Source organism: Petromyzon marinus, chromosome 23 (assembly GCF_048934315.1).
Source record: "Petromyzon marinus isolate PM22_M1 ecotype Great Lakes invasive population chromosome 23, UKy_Petmar_22M1.pri1.0, whole genome shotgun sequence".
Lineage (NCBI taxonomy): Eukaryota > Metazoa > Chordata > Hyperoartia > Petromyzontiformes > Petromyzontidae > Petromyzon > Petromyzon marinus.
In genome coordinates, this window is record NC_133689.1 from 21,342,998 (window position 1) to 21,360,314 (window position 17,317).

Genomic DNA, 17,317 nt, shown 5'->3' on the forward strand with positions numbered 1-17,317 from the left:
TTCAAAAAATAGATGGACTAGTCCTGGGCAAACTGCCAATCGTTGCGCGTGACGCAAACGTTATTTTTTTTATATATAAATAAATAAATATGCCGTTTTCTAAATACATTTATGCAAACCGACACACCTGATGATGACCGTTTGAGTTATGGTCGAAACGTCGTGAGAATTTTTTTTTTATTGTTTTATATATATTTTGTTATTTTGTTGTTTCTCTTCAACGTGACTTTACCGAAAAAACTAAGAATATGAATTACTGCAGTCACGAAAGCTTTAAATCAAAATTTAATCGCCTCTACGGGGAGGGTTTTCACATAACTTTAAGATCCTTCAACAAACTCCGGGATAAGAAAGCTCAGCTGATCGAGTTTCTCACCTTCCTGAAGAGATGCCGCGACTCTGGGGTAATACCAATCGCATTTACACTCACCTCTGCTACTGTAACTTCTTCTAATGTGAAACGAATTCTTTTCAAAACTAGCTTAGCTCTTATCTCAGAAAAAATCAGACTTATACGCACAGAACTAGATCAGTTAGACAAGACACTCTACAAATCACACTTATCATTGACGGCAATAATGTCCACATCGGATTGGGAACATGTAGACAATATGACTGCCTCTTCAGCTGCTACTATGTCGACCAAATGTAAGGAAAACCTGATTTCCAAATTTAACCTCATCTTCAACAAAAGACCGGACCCACACACCAAAAAGTTAGACGTTAATAAAGTCGTAATTAATCGCAGTAACAGTTCTATTTCCGATGGTCTGAAATCCGTTTTAGCTAAAGGTCTAAACTTTGCAGTCACACCTAAACACATACCAGTTAATGATATAATTGCCCAAGTAGACGTTGCTCTCAGGGGCCTGGGTCACATCGCTCCAGACGTAGCAAGATCTGAAATCGCTGCAACCCTCAAAAACGCTAAGATGCCAGCTAGCAACCTCAGCAAAGATGAGCGTTTTGAATTATATAAATTAAAAAAGAGGAATGATATTGTAGTTCTCTCAGCTGACAAAGGCAATGTTACTGTCATCATGGATAAAATAGAATACAACAACAAAATTAAAGAATTACTCGACGATGGTAGTTATACAAAAATAAAAAGAGATCCCACCAACAGCCTCGTCACACAAACCAACAAAATAATTTCTGATTCAACCGCATTAATTGATCAATCTAAACAGTTTTCGTTGAAACCTTCTGCTGCCAGGCCACCAAGATTATACGGCTTACCAAAAATACATAAAGTTGATACACCTCTTCGTCCCATAGTCTCTACTATCAGCTCCCCCACCTACAAACTAGCTCGTTTTTTATCTGAAATCCTGCGTCCTTTCACTGGAAAGACCACCTCTGCGGTACAAAATTCTACTCACCTGGTATCAACAATCAAGGGTATTTCCCTGTCCCCAGACGACCTGCTTGTCAGTTTTGATGTAGTTTCCTTATTCACCAAGGTTCCTGTACCTGACACCATTGCAATCATTGAAGACTTGGTTCATCAAGGACTAAACACTGAGGTACCCCCCCTGGTGAGACACTGTTTAACCAATACATACTTCACTTGGAATGGAACTTTCTACAAACAAACTGAGGGCATCCAATGGGCTCCCCCCTTTCTCCAGTTATAGCTAACATTTTCATGGAGAAATTTGAGACTGACGCCATCCAGACTGCCACTCTGCGCCCAACCTTATGGAAGAGGTACGTGGATGACACTTTTGTTATCTGGCCACATGGCCGGCCTGCTCTAGACCAATTCTTCGACCACATCAATTCCATACACCCAGCCATGAGATTTACCATGGAAGTCGAAATAGATGGCAAGATACCTTTTTTGGATGTCCTAATTAAAAAGAGACCTGATGGTTCAATGAGCCACTCTGTCTACAGGAAAGCTACCCATACGGATGCTTATCTGAAACCGGATTCCCACCACCATCCATCACAGAAGAATTCTCTCATCAAGACTCTGTATCATAGAGCCCAATGCATATCCGACCAGGAACACATAAGCAGTGAACTCAAGTACGTACACCAAGCTCTTAGGGCTAATGGTTACTCCGACTATACAATCCGCAAAGCTATCACTCAAACCATGAAGAAGAACCCTCTTGAGGAGCCTTTCAAAACCATCACTTTACCCTACATTGCTGGGATCACAAAAAAGATCTCCAAAATCTTGAATAAACACAATATCCAGGTCCGTTTCAACACATTACATAAAATCCGTGATCTGGTTCCGTCTGTAAAAGATGTGATTCCGGACATACAATACCCTGGTGTCTACAAACTAAGTTGCCTCTGTGGTAGTAGTTACATTGGAGAAACCAAACGCCATATCTCGGACCGCATTCGTGAACATAAAGCAGACCTTAAACACGGTAGGACCAACACCTCGGCCGTAGCAGATCATTGTTCTAATTCAGTAGGCTCACATGCCATTGACTTTTCCAAGACGGAGGTTCTTTGTAAGCCATCTGGCTTCCATGAGAGATTCGTTCATGAGGCTATCCACATATACAAGCACAGAGACAATTTCAACCGAGAAGATGGATTCTATCTTAGCAATCATTGGAAAGATTTGATAAATCATTTCAGTTCTTGATTGATTGTTCACGCTTACAGTGGCTTTCAGACAGCATACATAAAAACAAATTTCGTCTCCCCCCTCCTCTTTTCAAAAAATAGATGGACTAGTCCTGGGCAAACTGCCAATCGTTGCGCGTGACGCAAACGTTATTTTTTTATATATAAATAAATAAATATGCCGTTTTCTAAATACATTTATGCAAACCGACACACCTGATGATGACCGTTTGAGTTATGGTCGAAACGTCGTGAGAATTTTTTTTTTATTGTTTTATATATATTTTGTTATTTTGTTGTTTCTCTTCAACGTGACTTTACCGAAAAAACTAAGAATATGAATTACTGCAGTCACGAAAGCTTTAAATCAAAATTTAATCGCCTCTACGGGGAGGGTTTTCACATAACTTTAAGATCCTTCAACAAACTCCGGGATAAGAAAGCTCAGCTGATCGAGTTTCTCACCTTCCTGAAGAGATGCCGCGACTCTGGGGTAATACCAATCGCATTTACACTCACCTCTGCTACTGTAACTTCTTCTAATGCGAAACGAATTCTTTTCAAAACTAGCTTAGCTCTTATCTCAGAAAAAATCAGACTTATACGCACAGAACTAGATCAGTTAGACAAGACACTCTACAAATCACACTTATCATTGACGGCAATAATGTCCACATCGGATTGGGAACATGTAGACAATATGACTGCCTCTTCAGCTGCTACTATGTCGACCAAATGTAAGGAAAACCTGATTTCCAAATTTAACCTCCTCTTCAACAAAAGACCGGACCCACACACCAAAAAGTTAGACGTTAATAAAGTCGTAATTAATCGCAGTAACAGTTCTATTTCCGATGGTCTGAAATCCGTTTTAGCTAAAGGTCTAAACTTTGCAGTCACACCTAAACACATACCAGTTAATGATATAATTGCCCAAGTAGACGTTGCTCTCAGGGGCCTGGGTCACATCGCTGCAGACGTAGCAAGATCTGAAATCGCTGCAACCCTCAAAAACGCTAAGATGCCAGCTAGCAACCTCAGCAAAGATGAGCGTTTTGAATTATATAAATTAAAAAAGAGGAATGATATTGTAGTTCTCTCAGCTGACAAAGGCAATGCTACTGTCATCATGGATAAAATAGAATACAACAACAAAATTAAAGAATTACTCGACGATGGTAGTTATACAAAAATAAAAAGAGATCCCACCAACAGCCTCGTCACACAAACCAACAAAATAATTTCTGATTCAACCGCATTAATTGATCAATCTAAACAGTTTTCGTTGAAACCTTCTGCTGCCAGGCCACCAAGATTATACGGCTTACCAAAAATACATAAAGTTGATACACCTCTTCGTCCCATAGTCTCTACTATCAGCTCCCCCACCTACAAACTAGCTCGTTTTTTATCTGAAATCCTGCGTCCTTTCACTGGAAAGACCACCTCTGCGGTACAAAATTCTACTCACCTGGTATCAACAATCAAGGGTATTTCCCTGTCCCCAGACGACCTGCTTGTCAGTTTTGATGTAGTTTCCTTATTCACCAAGGTTCCTGTACCTGACACCATTGCAATCATTGAAGACTTGGTTCATCAAGGACTAAACACTGAGGTACCCCCCCTGGTGAGACACTGTTTAACCAATACATACTTCACTTGGAATGGAACTTTCTACAAACAAACTGAGGGCATCCAATGGGCTCCCCCCTTTCTCCAGTTATAGCTAACATTTTCATGGAGAAATTTGAGACTGACGCCATCCAGACTGCCACTCTGCGCCCAACCTTATGGAAGAGGTACGTGGATGACACTTTTGTTATCTGGCCACATGGCCGGCCTGCTCTAGACCAATTCTTCGACCACATCAATTCCATACACCCAGCCATGAGATTTACCATGGAAGTCGAAATAGATGGCAAGATACCTTTTTTGGATGTCCTAATTAAAAAGAGACCTGATGGTTCAATGAGCCACTCTGTCTACAGGAAAGCTACCCATACGGATGCTTATCTGAAACCGGATTCCCACCACCATCCATCACAGAAGAATTCTCTCATCAAGACTCTGTATCATAGAGCCCAATGCATATCCGACCAGGAACACATAAGCAGTGAACTCAAGCACGTACACCAAGCTCTTAGGGCTAATGGTTACTCCGACTATACAATCCGCAAAGCTATCACTCAAACCATGAAGAAGAACCCTCTTGAGGAGCCTTTCAAAACCATCACTTTACCCTACATTGCTGGGATCACAAAAAAGATCTCCAAAATCTTGAATAAACACAATATCCAGGTCCGTTTCAACACATTACATAAAATCCGTGATCTGGTTCCGTCTGTAAAAGATGTGATTCCGGACATACAATACCCTGGTGTCTACAAACTAAGTTGCCTCTGTGGTAGTAGTTACATTGGAGAAACCAAACGCCATATCTCGGACCGCATTCGTGAACATAAAGCAGACCTTAAACACGGTAGGACCAACACCTCGGCCGTAGCAGATCATTGTTCTAATTCAGTAGGCTCACATGCCATTGACTTTTCCAAGACGGAGGTTCTTTGTAAGCCATCTGGCTTCCATGAGAGATTCGTTCATGAGGCTATCCACATATACAAGCACAGAGACAATTTCAACCGAGAAGATGGATTCTATCTTAGCAATCATTGGAAAGATTTGATAAATCATTTCAGTTCTTGATTGATTGTTCACGCTTACAGTGGCTTTCAGACAGCATACATAAAAACAAATTTCGTCTCCCCCCTCCTCTTTTCAAAAAATAGATGGACTAGTCCTGGGCAAACTGCCAATCGTTGCGCATGACGCAAACGTTATTTATATATATATATATATATCTATATAAATAAATATGCCGTTTTAAAAATAAATTTATGCAAACCGACACACCTGATGATGACCGTTTGAGTTATGGTCGAAACGTCGTGAGAATTTTTTTTTATTGTTTTATATATATTTTGTTATTTTGTTCTTTCTCTTCAACGTGACTTTACCGAAAAAACTAAGAATATAAAAACAAAAGCAGTCATGCAAATATTTGTTTTAACACAGCACAGCAAAATCAGTTGCACCATTCAATCCCGCTCGTCCAGAGGTGGAGAATTCAATCACATTTATTCGATGCGACGTTTCTTATGGGATTTAATGAGCGACAACATTTTGACCCCAAACCGAGAGGATTCTGGGATGTTTGTGGTGTTTTTGTAATAACTTTGGAAGGAAACGTCGCAGACCCATCAAGGTGATACTGGTACTGCTCGACTCATCGAGAGGAATCCAAAGATATGAGTGCTTAAGCTATGGGATATGAAATGGACGAGCGACCAATAAAACAACATGTATTATGGGGTTGAATGCTTTTTGCTATTCACAAAATAAAACCAAAGCAGTAATGCAAATATCTGATTTAACACAGCACAGCAAAATCAGTTGCACCATTCAATTCTGCTCGTCCAGACGGGGAGAATTCAATCACATTTTTTCGATGCGACGTTTCTTATGGGATTGAATGAGCGACAACATTTTGACCCCAAACCGAGAGGATTCTGGGATGTTTGTGGTTTTTTGGTAACAACTCTGGAAGGAAACGTCCCAGACCCATCAAGGTGGTACTCGTACTGCTCGCCTCATAGAGAGGAATCCAAACATATGAGTGCTTAAGCTATGGGATATGAATTGGACGAGCGACCAATAAAACAACATGTATTATGGGGTTGAATGCTTTTTGCTATTCACAAAATAAAACCAAAGCAGTAATGCAAATATCTGATTTAACACAGCACAGCAAAATCAGTTGCACCATTCAATTCTGCTCGTCCAGACGGGGAGAATTCAATCACATTTTTTCGATGCGACGTTTCTTATGGGATTTAATGAGCGACGACATTTTGACCCCAAACCGAGAGGATTCTGGGATGTTTGTGGTTTTTTTGTAATAACTCTGGAAGGAAACGTCCCAGACCCATCAAGGTGGTACTCGTACTGCTCGCCTCATAGAGAGGAATCCAAAGATATGAGTGCTTAAGCTATGGGATATGAAATGGACGAGCGACCAATAAAACAACATGTATTATGGGGTTGAATGCTTTTTGCTATTCACAAAATAAAACCAAAGCAGTAATGCAAATATCTGATTTAACACAGCACAGCAAAATCAGTTGCACCATTCAATTCTGCTCGTCCAGACGGGGAGAATTCAATCACATTTTTTCGATGCGACGTTTCTTATGGGATTGAATGAGCGACAACATTTTGACCCCAAACCGAGAGGATTCTGGGATGTTTGTGGTTTTTTGGTAACAACTCTGGAAGGAAACGTCCCAGACCCATCAAGGTGGTACTCGTACTGCTCGCCTCATCGAGTGGAATCCAAAGATATGAGTGGTTAAGCTATGCGATATGAAATGGACGAGCGACCAATAAAACAACATGTATTATGTGGTTGAATGCTTTTAGCTATTCACAAAATAAAACAAAAGCAGTCATGCAAATATCTGCTTTAACACAGCACAGCAAAATCAGTTGCACCATTCAATCCCGCTCGTCCAGACGGGGAGAATTCAATCACATTTATTCGATGCGACGTTTCTTATGGGATTTAATGAGCGACAACATTTTGACCCCAAACCGAGAGGATTCTGGGATGTTTGTGGTTTTTTTGTAATAACTCTGGAAGGAAACGTCGCAGACCCATCAAGGTGGTACTCGTACTGCTCGCCTCATCGAGAGGAATCCAAAGATATCAGTGCTTAAGCTATGGGATATGAAATGGACGAGCGACCAATAAAACAACTTTTATTATGGGGTTGAATGCTTTTTGCTATTCACAAAATAAAACAAATGCAGTCATGCAAATATCTGTTTTAACACAGCACAGCAAAAATCAGTTACACCATTCAATTCCGCTCGTCCAGACGGGGAGAATTCAATCACATTTATTCGATGCGACGTTTCTTATGGGATTTAATGAGCGACAACATTTTGACCCCAAACCGAGAGGATTCTGGGATGTTTGTGGTGTTTTTGTAATAACTCTGGAAGGAAACGTCGCAGACCCATCAAGGTGGTAATCGTACTGCTCGACTCATCGAGAGGAATCCAAAGATATGAGTGCTTAAGCTATGGGATATGAAATGGACGAGCGACCAATAAAACAACTTTTATTATGGGGTTGAATGCTTTTTGCTATTCACAAAATAAAACAAATGCAGTCATGCAAATATCTGTTTTAACACAGCACAGCAAAAATCAGTTACACCATTCAATTCCGCTCGTCCAGACGGGGAGAATTCAATCACATTTATTCGATGCGACGTTTCTTATGGGATTTAATGAGCGACAACATTTTGACCCCAAACCGAGAGGATTCTGGGATGTTTGTGGTGTTTTTGTAATAACTCTGGAAGGAAACGTCGCAGACCCATCAAGGTGGTACTCGTACTGCTCGCCTCATCGAGAGGAATCCAAAGATATGAGTGCTTAAGCTATGCGATATGAAATGGACGAGCGACCAATAAAACAACATGTTTTATGGGGTTGAATGCTTTTTGCTATTCACAAAATAAAACCAAAGCAGTAATGCAAATATCTGATTTAACACAGCACAGCAAAATCAGTTGCACCATTCAATTCTGCTCGTCCAGACGGGGAGAATTCAATCACATTTTTTCGATGCGACGTTTCTTATGGGATTGAATGAGCGACAACATTTTGACCCCAAACCGAGAGGATTTTGGGATGTTTGTGGTTTTTTGGTAACAACTCTGGAAGGAAACGTCGCAGACCCATCAAGGTGGTACTCGTACTGCTCGCCTCATCGAGTGGAATCCAAAGATATGAGTGGTTAAGCTATGCGATATGAAATGGACGAGCGACCAATAAAACAACATGTATTATGTGGTTGAATGCTTTTTGCTATTCACAAAATAAAACAAAAGCAGTCATGCAAATATCTGCTTTAACACAGCACAGCAAAATCAGTTGCACCATTTAATCCCGCTCGTCCAGACGGGGAGAATTCAATGACATTTATTCGATGCGACGTTTCTTATGGGATTTAATGAGCGACAACATTTTGACCCCAAACCGAGAGGATTCTGGGATGTTTGTGGTTTTTTTGTAATAACTCTGGAAGGAAACGTCGCAGACCCATCACGGTGGTACTCGTACTGCTCGCCTCATCGAGCGGAATCCAAAGATATGAGTGCTTAAGCTATGGGATATGAAATGGACGAGCGACCAATAAAACAACTTTTATTATGGGGTTGAATGCTTTTTGCTATTCACAAAATAAAACAAATGCAGTCATGCAAATATCTGTTTTAACACAGCACAGCAAAAATCAGTTACACCATTCAATTCCGCTCGTCCAGACGGGGAGAATTCAATCACAATTATTCGATGCGACGTTTCTTATGGGATTTAATGAGCGACAACATTTTGACCCCAAACCGAGAGGATTCTGGGATGTTTGTGGTGTTTTTGTAATAACTCTGGAAGGAAACGTCGCAGACCCATCAAGGTGGTAATCGTACTGCTCGACTCATCGAGAGGAATCCAAAGATATGAGTGCTTAAGCTATGGGATATGAAATGGACGAGCGACCAATAAAACAACTTTTATTATGGGGTTGAATGCTTTTTGCTATTCACAAAATAAAACAAATGCAGTCATGCAAATATCTGTTTTAACACAGCACAGCAAAAATCAGTTACACCATTCAATTCCGCTCGTCCAGACGGGGAGAATTCAATCACATTTATTCGATGCGACGTTTCTTATGGGATTTAATGAGCGACAACATTTTGACCCCAATCCGAGAGGATTCTGGGATGTTTGTGGTGTTTTTGTAATAACTCTGGAAGGAAACGTCGCAGACCCATCAAGGTGGTACTCGTACTGCTCGCCTCATCGAGAGGAATCCAAAGATATGAGTGCTTAAGCTATGGGATATGAAATGGACGAGCGACCAATAAAACAACATGTTTTATGGGGTTGAATGCTTTTTGCTATTCACAAAATAAAACCAAAGCAGTAATGCAAATATCTGATTTAACACAGCACAGCAAAATCAGTTGCACCATTCAATTCTGCTCGTCCAGACGGGGAGAATTCAATCACATTTTTTCGATGCGACGTTTCTTATGGGATTGAATGAGCGACAACATTTTGACCCCAAACCGAGAGGATTTTGGGATGTTTGTGGTTTTTTGGTAACAACTCTGGAAGGAAACGTCGCAGACCCATCAAGGTGGTACTCATACTGCTCGCCTCATCGAGTGGAATCCAAAGATATGAGTGGTTAAGCTATGGGATATGAAATGGACGAGCGACCAATAAAACAACTTTTATTATGGGGTTGAATGCTTTTTGCTATTCACAAAATAAAACAAATGCAGTCATGCAAATATCTGTTTTAACACAGCACAGCAAAAATCAGTTACACCATTCAATTCCGCTCGTCCAGACGGGGATAATTCAATCACATTTATTCGATGCGACGTTTCTTATGGGATTTAATGAGCGACAACATTTTGACCCCAAACCGAGAGGATTCTGGGATGTTTGTGGTGTTTTTGTAATAACTCTGGAAGGAAACGTCGCAGACCCATCAAGGTGGTACTCGTACTCCTCGCCTCATCGAGAGGAATCCAAAGATATGAGTGCTTAAGCTATGGGATATGAAATGGACGAGCGACCAATAAAACAACATGTTTTATGGGGTTGAATGCTTTTTGCTATTCACAAAATAAAACCAAAGCAGTAATGCAAATATCTGATTTAACACAGCACAGCAAAATCAGTTGCACCATTCAATTCTGCTCGTCCAGACGGGGAGAATTCAATCACATTTTTTCGATGCGACGTTTCTTATGGGATTGAATGAGCGACAACATTTTGACCCCAAACCGAGAGGATTTTGGGATGTTTGTGGTTTTTTGGTAACAACTCTGGAAGGAAACGTCGCAGACCCATCAAGGTGGTACTCATACTGCTCGCCTCATCGAGTGGAATCCAAAGATATGAGTGGTTAAGCTATGGGATATGAAATGGACGAGCGACCAATAAAACAACTTTTATTATGGGGTTGAATGCTTTTTGCTATTCACAAAATAAAACAAATGCAGTCATGCAAATATCTGTTTTAACACAGCACAGCAAAAATCAGTTACACCATTCAATTCCGCTCGTCCAGACGGGGAGAATTCAATCACATTTATTCGATGCGACGTTTCTTATGGGATTTAATGAGCGACAACATTTTGACCCCAAACCGAGAGGATTCTGGGATGTTTGTGGTGTTTTTGTAATAACTCTGGAAGGAAACGTCGCAGACCTATCAAGGTGGTACTCGTACTCCTCGCCTCATCGAGAGGAATCCAAAGATATGAGTGCTTAAGCTATGGGATATGAAATGGACGAGCGACCAATAAAACAACATGTTTTATGGGGTTGAATGCTTTTTGCTATTCACAAAATAAAACCAAAGCAGTAATGCAAATATCTGATTTAACACAGCACAGCAAAATCAGTTGCACCATTCAATTCTGCTCGTCCAGACGGGGAGAATTCAATCACATTTTTTCGATGCGACGTTTCTTATGGGATTGAATGAGCGACAACATTTTGACCCCAAACCGAGAGGATTTTGGGATGTTTGTGGTTTTTTGGTAACAACTCTGGAAGGAAACGTCGCAGACCCATCAAGGTGGTACTCATACTGCTCGCCTCATCGAGTGGAATCCAAAGATATGAGTGGTTAAGCTATGGGATATGAAATGGACGAGCGACCAATAAAACAACTTTTATTATGGGGTTGAATGCTTTTTGCTATTCACAAAATAAAACAAATGCAGTCATGCAAATATCTGTTTTAACACAGCACAGCAAAAATCAGTTACACCATTCAATTCCGCTCGTCCAGACGGGGAGAATTCAATCACATTTATTCGATGCGACGTTTCTTATGGGATTTAATGAGCGACAACATTTTGACCCCAAACCGAGAGGATTCTGGGATGTTTGTGGTGTTTTTGTAATAACTCTGGAAGGAAACGTCGCAGACCCATCAAGGTGGTACTCGTACTCCTCGCCTCATCGAGAGGAATCCAAAGATATGAGTGCTTAAGCTATGGGATATGAAATGGACGAGCGACCAATAAAACAACATGTTTTATGGGGTTGAATGCTTTTTGCTATTCACAAAATAAAACCAAAGCAGTAATGCAAATATCTGATTTAACACAGCACAGCAAAATCAGTTGCACCATTCAATTCTGCTCGTCCAGACGGGGAGAATTCAATCACATTTTTTCGATGCGACGTTTCTTATGGGATTGAATGAGCGACAACATTTTGACCCCAAACCGAGAGGATTTTGGGATGTTTGTGGTTTTTTGGTAACAACTCTGGAAGGAAACGTCGCAGACCCATCAAGGTGGTACTCATACTGCTCGCCTCATCGAGTGGAATCCAAAGATATGAGTGGTTAAGCTATGGGATATGAAATGGACGAGCGACCAATAAAACAACTTTTATTATGGGGTTGAATGCTTTTTGCTATTCACAAAATAAAACAAATGCAGTCATGCAAATATCTGTTTTAACACAGCACAGCAAAAATCAGTTACACCATTCAATTCCGCTCGTCCAGACGGGGAGAATTCAATCACATTTATTCGATGCGACGTTTCTTATGGGATTTAATGAGCGACAACATTTTGACCCCAAACCGAGAGGATTCTGGGATGTTTGTGGTGTTTTTGTAATAACTCTGGAAGGAAACGTCGCAGACCTATCAAGGTGGTACTCGTACTCCTCGCCTCATCGAGAGGAATCCAAAGATATGAGTGCTTAAGCTATGGGATATGAAATGGACGAGCGACCAATAAAACAACATGTTTTATGGGGTTGAATGCTTTTTGCTATTCACAAAATAAAACCAAAGCAGTAATGCAAATATCTGATTTAACACAGCACAGCAAAATCAGTTGCACCATTCAATTCTGCTCGTCCAGACGGGGAGAATTCAATCACATTTTTTCGATGCGACGTTTCTTATGGGATTGAATGAGCGACAACATTTTGACCCCAAACCGAGAGGATTTTGGGATGTTTGTGGTTTTTTGGTAACAACTCTGGAAGGAAACGTCGCAGACCCATCAAGGTGGTACTCATACTGCTCGCCTCATCGAGTGGAATCCAAAGATATGAGTGGTTAAGCTATGGGATATGAAATGGACGAGCGACCAATAAAACAACTTTTATTATGGGGTTGAATGCTTTTTGCTATTCACAAAATAAAACAAATGCAGTCATGCAAATATCTGTTTTAACACAGCACAGCAAAAATCAGTTACACCATTCAATTCCGCTCGTCCAGACGGGGAGAATTCAATCACATTTATTCGATGCGACGTTTCTTATGGGATTTAATGAGCGACAACATTTTGACCCCAAACCGAGAGGATTCTGGGATGTTTGTGGTGTTTTTGTAATAACTCTGGAAGGAAACGTCGCAGACCCATCAAGGTGGTACTCGTACTCCTCGCCTCATCGAGAGGAATCCAAAGATATGAGTGCTTAAGCTATGGGATATGAAATGGACGAGCGACCAATAAAACAACATGTTTTATGGGGTTGAATGCTTTTTGCTATTCACAAAATAAAACCAAAGCAGTAATGCAAATATCTGATTTAACACAGCACAGCAAAATCAGTTGCACCATTCAATTCTGCTCGTCCAGACGGGGAGAATTCAATCACATTTTTTCGATGCGACGTTTCTTATGGGATTGAATGAGCGACAACATTTTGACCCCAAACCGAGAGGATTTTGGGATGTTTGTGGTTTTTTGGTAACAACTCTGGAAGGAAACGTCGCAGACCCATCAAGGTGGTACTCATACTGCTCGCCTCATCGAGTGGAATCCAAAGATATGAGTGGTTAAGCTATGGGATATGAAATGGACGAGCGACCAATAAAACAACTTTTATTATGGGGTTGAATGCTTTTTGCTATTCACAAAATAAAACAAATGCAGTCATGCAAATATCTGTTTTAACACAGCACAGCAAAAATCAGTTACACCATTCAATTCCGCTCGTCCAGACGGGGAGAATTCAATCACATTTATTCGATGCGACGTTTCTTATGGGATTTAATGAGCGACAACATTTTGACCCCAAACCGAGAGGATTCTGGGATGTTTGTGGTGTTTTTGTAATAACTCTGGAAGGAAACGTCGCAGACCTATCAAGGTGGTACTCGTACTCCTCGCCTCATCGAGAGGAATCCAAAGATATGAGTGCTTAAGCTATGGGATATGAAATGGACGAGCGACCAATAAAACAACATGTTTTATGGGGTTGAATGCTTTTTGCTATTCACAAAATAAAACCAAAGCAGTAATGCAAATATCTGATTTAACACAGCACAGCAAAATCAGTTGCACCATTCAATTCTGCTCGTCCAGACGGGGAGAATTCAATCACATTTTTTCGATGCGACGTTTCTTATGGGATTGAATGAGCGACAACATTTTGACCCCAAACCGAGAGGATTTTGGGATGTTTGTGGTTTTTTGGTAACAACTCTGGAAGGAAACGTCGCAGACCCATCAAGGTGGTACTCGTACTGCTCGCCTCATCGAGTGGAATCCAAAGATATGAGTGGTTAAGCTATGCGATATGAAATGGACGAGCGACCAATAAAACAACATGTATTATGTGGTTGAATGCTTTTTGCTATTCACAAAATAAAACAAAAGCAGTCATGCAAATATCTGCTTTAACACAGCACAGCAAAATCAGTTGCACCATTTAATCCCGCTCGTCCAGACGGGGAGAATTCAATGACATTTATTCGATGCGACGTTTCTTATGGGATTTAATGAGCGACAACATTTTGACCCCAAACCGAGAGGATTCTGGGATGTTTGTGGTTTTTTTGTAATAACTCTGGAAGGAAACGTCGCAGACCCATCACGGTGGTACTCGTACTGCTCGCCTCATCGAGCGGAATCCAAAGATATGAGTGCTTAAGCTATGGGATATGAAATGGACGAGCGACCAATAAAACAACTTTTATTATGGGGTTGAATGCTTTTTGCTATTCACAAAATAAAACAAATGCAGTCATGCAAATATCTGTTTTAACACAGCACAGCAAAAATCAGTTACACCATTCAATTCCGCTCGTCCAGACGGGGAGAATTCAATCACAATTATTCGATGCGACGTTTCTTATGGGATTTAATGAGCGACAACATTTTGACCCCAAACCGAGAAGATTCTGGGATGTTTGTGGTGTTTTTGTAATAACTCTGGAAGGAAACGTCGCAGACCCATCAAGGTGGTAATCGTACTGCTCGACTCATCGAGAGGAATCCAAAGATATGAGTGCTTAAGCTATGGGATATGAAATGGACGAGCGACCAATAAAACAACTTTTATTATGGGGTTGAATGCTTTTTGCTATTCACAAAATAAAACAAATGCAGTCATGCAAATATCTGTTTTAACACAGCACAGCAAAAATCAGTTACACCATTCAATTCCGCTCGTCCAGACGGGGAGAATTCAATCACATTTATTCGATGCGACGTTTCTTATGGGATTTAATGAGCGACAACATTTTGACCCCAATCCGAGAGGATTCTGGGATGTTTGTGGTGTTTTTGTAATAACTCTGGAAGGAAACGTCGCAGACCCATCAAGGTGGTACTCGTACTGCTCGCCTCATCGAGAGGAATCCAAAGATATGAGTGCTTAAGCTATGGGATATGAAATGGACGAGCGACCAATAAAACAACATGTTTTATGGGGTTGAATGCTTTTTGCTATTCACAAAATAAAACCAAAGCAGTAATGCAAATATCTGATTTAACACAGCACAGCAAAATCAGTTGCACCATTCAATTCTGCTCGTCCAGACGGGGAGAATTCAATCACATTTTTTCGATGCGACGTTTCTTATGGGATTGAATGAGCGACAACATTTTGACCCCAAACCGAGAGGATTTTGGGATGTTTGTGGTTTTTTGGTAACAACTCTGGAAGGAAACGTCGCAGACCCATCAAGGTGGTACTCATACTGCTCGCCTCATCGAGTGGAATCCAAAGATATGAGTGGTTAAGCTATGGGATATGAAATGGACGAGCGACCAATAAAACAACTTTTATTATGGGGTTGAATGCTTTTTGCTATTCACAAAATAAAACAAATGCAGTCATGCAAATATCTGTTTTAACACAGCACAGCAAAAATCAGTTACACCATTCAATTCCGCTCGTCCAGACGGGGAGAATTCAATCACATTTATTCGATGCGACGTTTCTTATGGGATTTAATGAGCGACAACATTTTGACCCCAAACCGAGAGGATTCTGGGATGTTTGTGGTGTTTTTGTAATAACTCTGGAAGGAAACGTCGCAGACCCATCAAGGTGGTACTCGTACTCCTCGCCTCATCGAGAGGAATCCAAAGATATGAGTGCTTAAGCTATGGGATATGAAATGGACGAGCGACCAATAAAACAACATGTTTTATGGGGTTGAATGCTTTTTGCTATTCACAAAATAAAACCAAAGCAGTAATGCAAATATCTGATTTAACACAGCACAGCAAAATCAGTTGCACCATTCAATTCTGCTCGTCCAGACGGGGAGAATTCAATCACATTTTTTCGATGCGACGTTTCTTATGGGATTGAATGAGCGACAACATTTTGACCCCAAACCGAGAGGATTTTGGGATGTTTGTGGTTTTTTGGTAACAACTCTGGAAGGAAACGTCGCAGACCCATCAAGGTGGTACTCATACTGCTCGCCTCATCGAGTGGAATCCAAAGATATGAGTGGTTAAGCTATGGGATATGAAATGGACGAGCGACCAATAAAACAACTTTTATTATGGGGTTGAATGCTTTTTGCTATTCACAAAATAAAACAAATGCAGTCATGCAAATATCTGTTTTAACACAGCACAGCAAAAATCAGTTACACCATTCAATTCCGCTCGTCCAGACGGGGAGAATTCAATCACATTTATTCGATGCGACGTTTCTTATGGGATTTAATGAGCGACAACATTTTGACCCCAAACCGAGAGGATTCTGGGATGTTTGTGGTGTTTTTGTAATAACTCTGGAAGGAAACGTCGCAGACCCATCAAGGTGGTACTCGTACTCCTCGCCTCATCGAGAGGAATCCAAAGATATGAGTGCTTAAGCTATGGGATATGAAATGGACGAGCGACCAATAAAACAACATGTTTTATGGGGTTGAATGCTTTTTGCTATTCACAAAATAAAACCAAAGCAGTAATGCAAATATCTGATTTAACACAGCACAGCAAAATCAGTTGCACCATTCAATTCTGCTCGTCCAGACGGGGAGAATTCAATCACATTTTTTCGATGCGACGTTTCTTATGGGATTGAATGAGCGACAACATTTTGACCCCAAACCGAGAGGATTTTGGGATGTTTGTGGTTTTTTGGTAACAACTCTGGAAGGAAACGTCGCAGACCCATCAAGGTGGTACTCATACTGCTCGCCTCATCGAGTGGAATCCAAAGATATGAGTGGTTAAGCTATGGGATATGAAATGGACGAGCGACCAATAAAACAACATGTATTATGGGGTTGAATGCGTTTTGCTATTCACAAAATAAAACAAAAGCAGTCATGCAAATATCT